The following is a 6767-nucleotide window of genomic DNA, read 5'->3' on the forward strand; positions in this document are numbered from 1 at the left end:
TTGGTTGCGGTGGTTGTTGTTGCGGTGCATTACTCTTGAGTTCCTGCGGGTTGGCGTCCCGCTTCGGTCGTGGCTCGGTCACGGCGGCAGCCCACGTCACGCCCTCTCTCGGGCTGGGCTTGACCTGATTTCCATTGCCACTACGGCGGCTCGTTTCGCCTCCTCCGGGTGCTGCCGGAGCGCCGCCAGCCGTTGTTGTTGTTGCCGCCGCCGCTCTGTTGACGTCAGCGTTTCTATGTGGCGTCCGTTTGGCGCCATTTCCGACCGTTCGCAGCTGCGGGAAGTCGGCTAGGCCTAATGGCGGCACTCGCCGCTGCTCCTCCGCCCGCTTGCGCTCCCATCGGCGCTGCTTGACCACGTGTGGGGTCTTGTAACGATTCTTGCATCCCGCCACCCCGGTGGGGTGCGCCCCGCCGCATAGCTTGCAGCGGGGTGTGCATTCTTGTTCGTGTGTGGGGCCCGGGTTGGGCGCTCCGCACGCAAAGCATATCTCGGTGTCCGGATAGGGACACACGTCTGCGCGGTGGCCTAGTCTGCCGCAGCAGTGGCACACCTCGTAGTGTTGTCTGTATAAGGTACATCTCGTTAGCACAGCTCCGTATTTCACTACGTTAGGTACTTTCGTACCCGCGAAGGCCACTATTACCGTGGTGGTGTTTCCGATCCTGTGCGCTTCGAGCGCGAGTGGGTTCGCTTCGTTCACGATATTTTCTTGTAAGTCTTGCTTCGTATCTGATAGCGAGATGCCTCGAATGACGCCCTTTACGGTGCCGTCTGGCGCCGACGAGTACGCGCTGACCTCGTATTCCCTACCCGCGATTCTGAGCTGGCGAATGCCTGTGTACATTCGAGCCCTATGTTCGTGCGGGGTACTTATCACGATGATGTTCTGAGCCTTATTGGTGCAAATAGTGTCTTTTCTAGACTCCTGTAAGGTAGTTCCCGCCGTCGCGAAAATGGCTTCCATGAGCTTAGTTGCCTCGGTGCGCGCCACGTTTAGCCCGCCACGTGGCCTAAGTATGATTTTGATCTCCTCTTTCGGCAGCGCATGCGGCATGCGTGCTGCCTTGGTGAGTCTAACCGCGACTTGCTTCGCGAAACGCGCCTGATTTATAGAGGCTGCAGGAGGAGTAGCCAAAGCAACAGGGACCGACTCACCGCTGCCGCCGCGGCCGCCATCGCCGCCGGCCGCCCCGATCGCCTGCCGCCGCATCCGCCGCCTCGCCACCTGCCATCCCTCGTCGTCTTCTTCCTCCGTCGATGGGTCCGTGCCGGTAACTGCTACCGCCACCCGTCCGTGGTCGTGGTTCACGTGCATCGTAGGTGCTTGAGGGCTATCTTCAGGTAGAAAAGTGGTGCCGATGTCCATTGTCGTCGTCATCTCCTCCAATGTAGCTGCCGTCTACGTCATGGCGGCCGTCGTCGACGCGCCCGGCCCGAAGTCGTGCTAGGCCTAGGTTAGGCCTAGCTGGCCGACCACGTTGGCCGATCTGTCTTCGCCAGTAAATAGATGAAAATCGATGCAGCTCACTCGAAATTGGTGTCGATCGATTCCGTAGGTCGAGCAGCGTGGCCCTATAGCAGAAGTTCGTCGATATTTCCAATTGGCTAGGCACAAATAATCATAACCGTCGGAGCCGATGTGAGACACGTCCGCTCACTGCGGCGATCGCAGCGCCTCCCCCCCTTTCTTCCATAAATGTTCGTACTAATAATGTTCCTGTATGTAACCTAAACATAAATGATTTCACCCCTGGTTGAATCTGCATTCTTTTAACCCTCTTAAGCCCATCGCTACCGGGCCTTCCAGAGTACATAGCCCTGTACATGGGAACAGGGAACACAACATCGACAATATCACGTCGGCTGGCTTTGTGTCTTTCCTGCCTCCAACGCTAGCGTTGTCTACGCGACAGCCGCGTGTGGAGGACAGCCGGAGTGCGATTTACCCACAAAGTGCGTCCAATCTTTGCTGAAAGTGCGTTAAATCGATCGGCGATCCTCCAAATACCGAAATCGTAAACGATTAGCGAAGCATTGACGATTTTTTTCCCAATAAATAAACGCATCTACGACCGCATCTACGAACGTATACGGATACACATTGCTGATGAGATAAAGGTACACTATTGCATTGCTTCTTCGTGGTCGATGCAGGTAGTGTCTTATCGAAGTGTTCCTTTTTCGAGATTTTCAAGTAACCGTGTTGTCACAATGGCAGCCCGGTTTCCTGCACGCGCCGTGTGTCAGGAGAACTTATCAGAGCATTTCGGTCGACCAACCTTTCTATGCGGTAATGCAGTAGTTTTTCGTTTACAGGACGCCATCATCCAGCTTCTGTACTCACCGCGGTCACTGATGGAATTGAGGTCCGTTCTTGGAGAAGGAGGTCCATGTCCTTGAGCGAGCTCGGGGACAACCCTGTCGATTGCCACACCGACTTCTTTCGTGCACCGGAGGGGCTAGCGTTGTCTGCTGACATTGCCGGTGACTTTCCAGGCGTTTCAAATCCGGGTGATAGCGGTCTGCTTGGTATTGACGACTCGGGGGCTAACTTGGTTGTTGACTGTTGCCCCGGCGACTTGTTCCGAACACGAGACGTTAGAGGTGGTTCCTTGGCAGGTATTGAAAGGATCCATGTAAGTGACTTGTTCGGCGCTGGCCATACGGGATCGGGTGGCTGAGCTGATGACGGGTGAGGGCGCGCTTCTTCTGGCGACGGCATCAGGGATGACGATTGAGCCGTCGAAGAACCTAAGGAAGGCCACTGTGGTGACTCTGGGCCGGGCTGCTGTGTCTGCGGCGACTGGCCGTGGCAGAAAGGCCTTTTCCGCGTATCGTGTTCGTGGTGGGGCTGTTTCTTCGGCCGTTTTCGTGTGCCACGGCTGCGGCTTCCAGGGCGCCGAACGCCGAGGGGCTTGACGTCGACGTCGGGCTTTCCGGAAGGCTTAGACATTGGGCGCGGTGGGCGAACGAGCGACGTTGTTGTTGTTGTTGTTGCGCCTTTAGGTATGGCACATACCCAATCAGAGGATCGGCCAATCAACAGAGGATGGTTAAAATGAATGGAATTCTTATCTAATCACGAGACGTTTAGGAAAGATAATTCAGACCGGTTGAAAAAATTTTTGAGAAAAAAGGAAAAAAAAATCCTGAGAAATCAAAGCGAGGGTGACCAATCGCAATCATAAAGAGAATCGTTTTGAATTTTCAATTTAGTGCAGTGCGAGTAGCTTTTCTTCTACTTCGTTGCGACGGGTGATTACAACCTAATGATGAGGGTTACATTATCCCCTAAAAGTGGACTCCGCGCTATGTTCTCCTCTATTAGCGTTTACTCCTTCATTGTACTGGCGTTCAGCCCCTGCCTCATATTTTGACACATCAAACTTCGGTGAAATACATGGAAGGCGCCAGGAACCTGTGGCTGTGTGTTTTATACCGCCACATTTCTTTGTGTATTGCCTACCTGGAGCACTGCCAATCTTCTAGAGTCCACTCTGGCACACCATTTTTAATGCTTTTTAAAAACCAGGACACGCATCATTTTCTTTACCGTTCCTCTTACTTTATTTCTCTATATTATGCATGGCTCGCTCAAGGGAAAGTATATTAGTATGGAAGTATGTGCTATTGACTTACATCAGTCACAAACCATTGGGACCAAGATCGCTGCTGATTGACCAGGAATGCTTACCAGAAATGCTAACAGTACCTTACCAGCACTACTGGGTACTTCACTGTCAATATTTAATATTAAATGTGTGCACGTACGTATGGACAAACGCATATTTATCCTCATCATGATCTCCAGGGCACCACGACGCAACACATCATCGTTATTGCGGTTGGCCTGCCCCTTTAATAACTGATAAATACATAGACCTTTAGTAGCCCACTCACCATAAGAGGGACACCCTAGTCCCTCAACAAGGGTAGACTAATAAAATTGGTACGCTTCAGGTTATACTTATGGATTTTCCTAAACATTATGTGAAATAGTGCGAAATAAAACTCGGCACAGAGACGTGCTTAATCACGCCGATGCCGCTTGTATAGGTGGTATTCCTTGAAAAGTTTAGCTGCCAATTTCTTCGCTTGGCAACACTGGAAACGGCCACGGACATGGCGCGGCGTGTGCCACTGCGCCCGAACGCCACAGAAAAAAACTCCGGCGCGCGTCGTCTCCTCCGTTTGAACCCAATTCTCAACGATGGTGTCAACACAGATTTTATAGACCTTATGAAGAAGTGCGCCATCTACCGGAAGAAAAACGAAACGAGAACGTGACGTCATGTTGGGGGATGGCGGTGGCGGGATTGATTAAAGGGGCAGTGAAGTGAATTTGTCAAGCTCCCGTTTTTGCTTGCACTGTGTAGACTGGCTCAAATTAGCACACTTTTCATCTTTTATCCGGTTGACAAGTCGGTAATTATTTTACAAAGCGCGAAAGAAGGAAAACTACCATGCGCGGTTTGCGGCGGCCGCACCAACTAAAGGCTGTGACGACGGGAGGAGACGCACCGTGATTGGTTAGCATTCAAACAAGTTTCGGTTTCGGTTCTGTAAAACAACATGCTTGACATCCGACGACATCGTTGGATGGGCATTCTCGATATCTCAGTAATCATCGTACCGCGCTTCTGTCATGTTGTCGGCTGTAAAATGCACAAGATAAGCCTCCCAGGACTGCTTGGAATCGTAGCAATCACTAGCCGAGGACTACGCAGTGGATGAACGCCCTACGCGTCCCCGCAGACGCTCGAATGCCATGCGCTTTTCTCCAAATATTTGGAGCTTGCCTCTCTCACACCTGTATCGTAAAAAGCGTTTTCACACCATGCCAAGGGTCTGCTGATTTTGGCCTGCGCCCACTGCCCGCAAGTATTCGGTGCTTATGGCAACAGCACGCCAACGAGAACTGTCTAGCGCGTCAGTGTCAGCCTGCGCGCGTTCTGTGAACTAGTTCGTAGAGCAGTGAACGTCACGGCCAGAAAAAAAGGTGAACTAAGTATAGATACTTCGGCCGAAAACGAAAAAGTCAACTTATAAAACAATAGAATGTACTTTAACGTGAAGAGAGAACGACATGCGCGTCTTAGTGCATGGGGTCTCAACGAACACTGCTTTATTCTCTTCTTTTCCTCACTCGCTCGCCTCGCGCGTCTCCCCGCGTCCACCTCCTCTTCCTCTTCCCCTGCTGCCCGAGAGGTGTGCCGGTTCCCGCCAGGGAGATTCAACATATTCCCGCCCCCGCGCTGGGTGCATCGGCTTCCAACAGGTAAAGCCGCTGGACGGCACGCCGGATTTCCTGGCCGCCTGGAAGCCGCAGTCGGAAATACCTGCTTGTTCCGTCTCTTCCCCGCAATGCCTCGATGATGCGCCCGATTTTCCACATAAAAGCGTTGTCCTGCACAATGACAACGTCGCCAACTCGGAGCCGGGAGGGAACAGCTGGTAGAGTATGATGAGCAGAGCGAAGAAGAAGCAAGTACTCTTTTCTCCATCGCTTCCATAGCTGGCTGACCAATTGATCTCGTTGGTTGAGTCGTCGTCTGACGTCGTTGGCCGTGATGCTCTGCATGAGATGATCAGTTTTTGACGGCAGGCATACAAGACGTTTCCCGACAAGGAAATGCGGTGGAGTTGTAGCGCCAGGGACGGAAGCGGCGTCCAGGAGGCGGCGGCGACTGCGGTGGCCGCTGCAGCCGCTGCGAGTCCGCAGGAACGTACCCGTCGCCGTCGTCACGGGCCCCAGCTACACGGCGTCGCGGCGCGCGCCACGCGTAAAAGCGGGGTCGAAAGCGGCGCCGGTCGGCCGCGTAGGGGCTTCCCTGCACGGGCTCGCTGTCAGGCCCGGTAACGTTGGCCGCTTCGCGGCCCTTCTCGCCGACGACGACGTCGAACTCCACCGTTTCTCCTTCGCCGACGCTGCGCATGATCTTCTGCGGCTTGTTGCGCGTGATGGCAGTATGGTGCACAAAGATGTCCTCGTGGGTGTCGTTGCGGGTGATGAAGCCGTAGCCGTTCTTGACGTTGAACCACTTCACGGTGCCCAGCACGCGCTCGGCCAGCACGAGCTTCTTCTTGCCGGGATCGCCCATCGCGGGGGTCTTGGCGCTGACGTTGGAATCGGGTCGCCCGCGCCGAGCTTTTTTAGAGTATGTTCCCTGGATGACCCAACCAAAAACTGTCTCCACGGCGCACATGCTGTCCGTTAAACGTTCGATACGTCCTGTGACCAGCTTCCAGTAATTGTCAGAGCCCACTAAGACGCTAATAGTGGGACTCTGATCCTTGCAATCTTGAGGCTCGTCCGCGATGACCAAGTTTCGGCTACGGAGTATGGAAACTAGAGCAGGTTCCATAGGTGAACTTCTTACAGTGCATACCTCCGGAACCTCCAGAGCATCGAGGGTTACTTCTTTCGACTCGAAACGACCAGTCAGCGTGACATTCAATTTCCGGCAGCTGTACCGACGCGAACGCTGAGAGTCGCCGAACGTGAATACCGTAAGGTCCTCAACGCCGGCGGATGGAAGCTCTAGCTTGTTCGCCAAGTCCCTGCGCACAAACGTTCGCTGGCTGCCGGTGTCAAAACGAAGGCGGACCAGGACACGGTCAGCATTGCCATATGCCCATACCGTAGCCGTTTGTAGCAAGACAGACGACGTCAAATCGTTACTAGCAGAAGCAGTCGTCACCGGCTCTTCTTGTGGAGTCACCATTTGCCGATTCATGCCCCCAAAAGGTGCTGGTGGTACGGG

The 6767-nt window shown here is 53.7% G+C and overlaps 1 pseudogene; it reads right to left on the bottom strand.

Annotated features, from left to right (window-relative positions):
* Positions 1-5591: 5591 nt before the first annotated feature.
* LOC144159795 (Y-box-binding protein 3 pseudogene) lies at positions 5592-6104 on the bottom strand (annotated as a pseudogene).
* Between the last annotated feature and the right edge of the window lie 663 nt (positions 6105-6767).

This window comes from Haemaphysalis longicornis, unplaced genomic scaffold (genome assembly GCF_048455015.1).
Source record: "Haemaphysalis longicornis isolate Haplotype H1 unplaced genomic scaffold, Haemaphysalis longicornis Haplotype H1 scaffold_10, whole genome shotgun sequence".
Classification (NCBI taxonomy): domain Eukaryota; kingdom Metazoa; phylum Arthropoda; class Arachnida; order Ixodida; family Ixodidae; genus Haemaphysalis; species Haemaphysalis longicornis.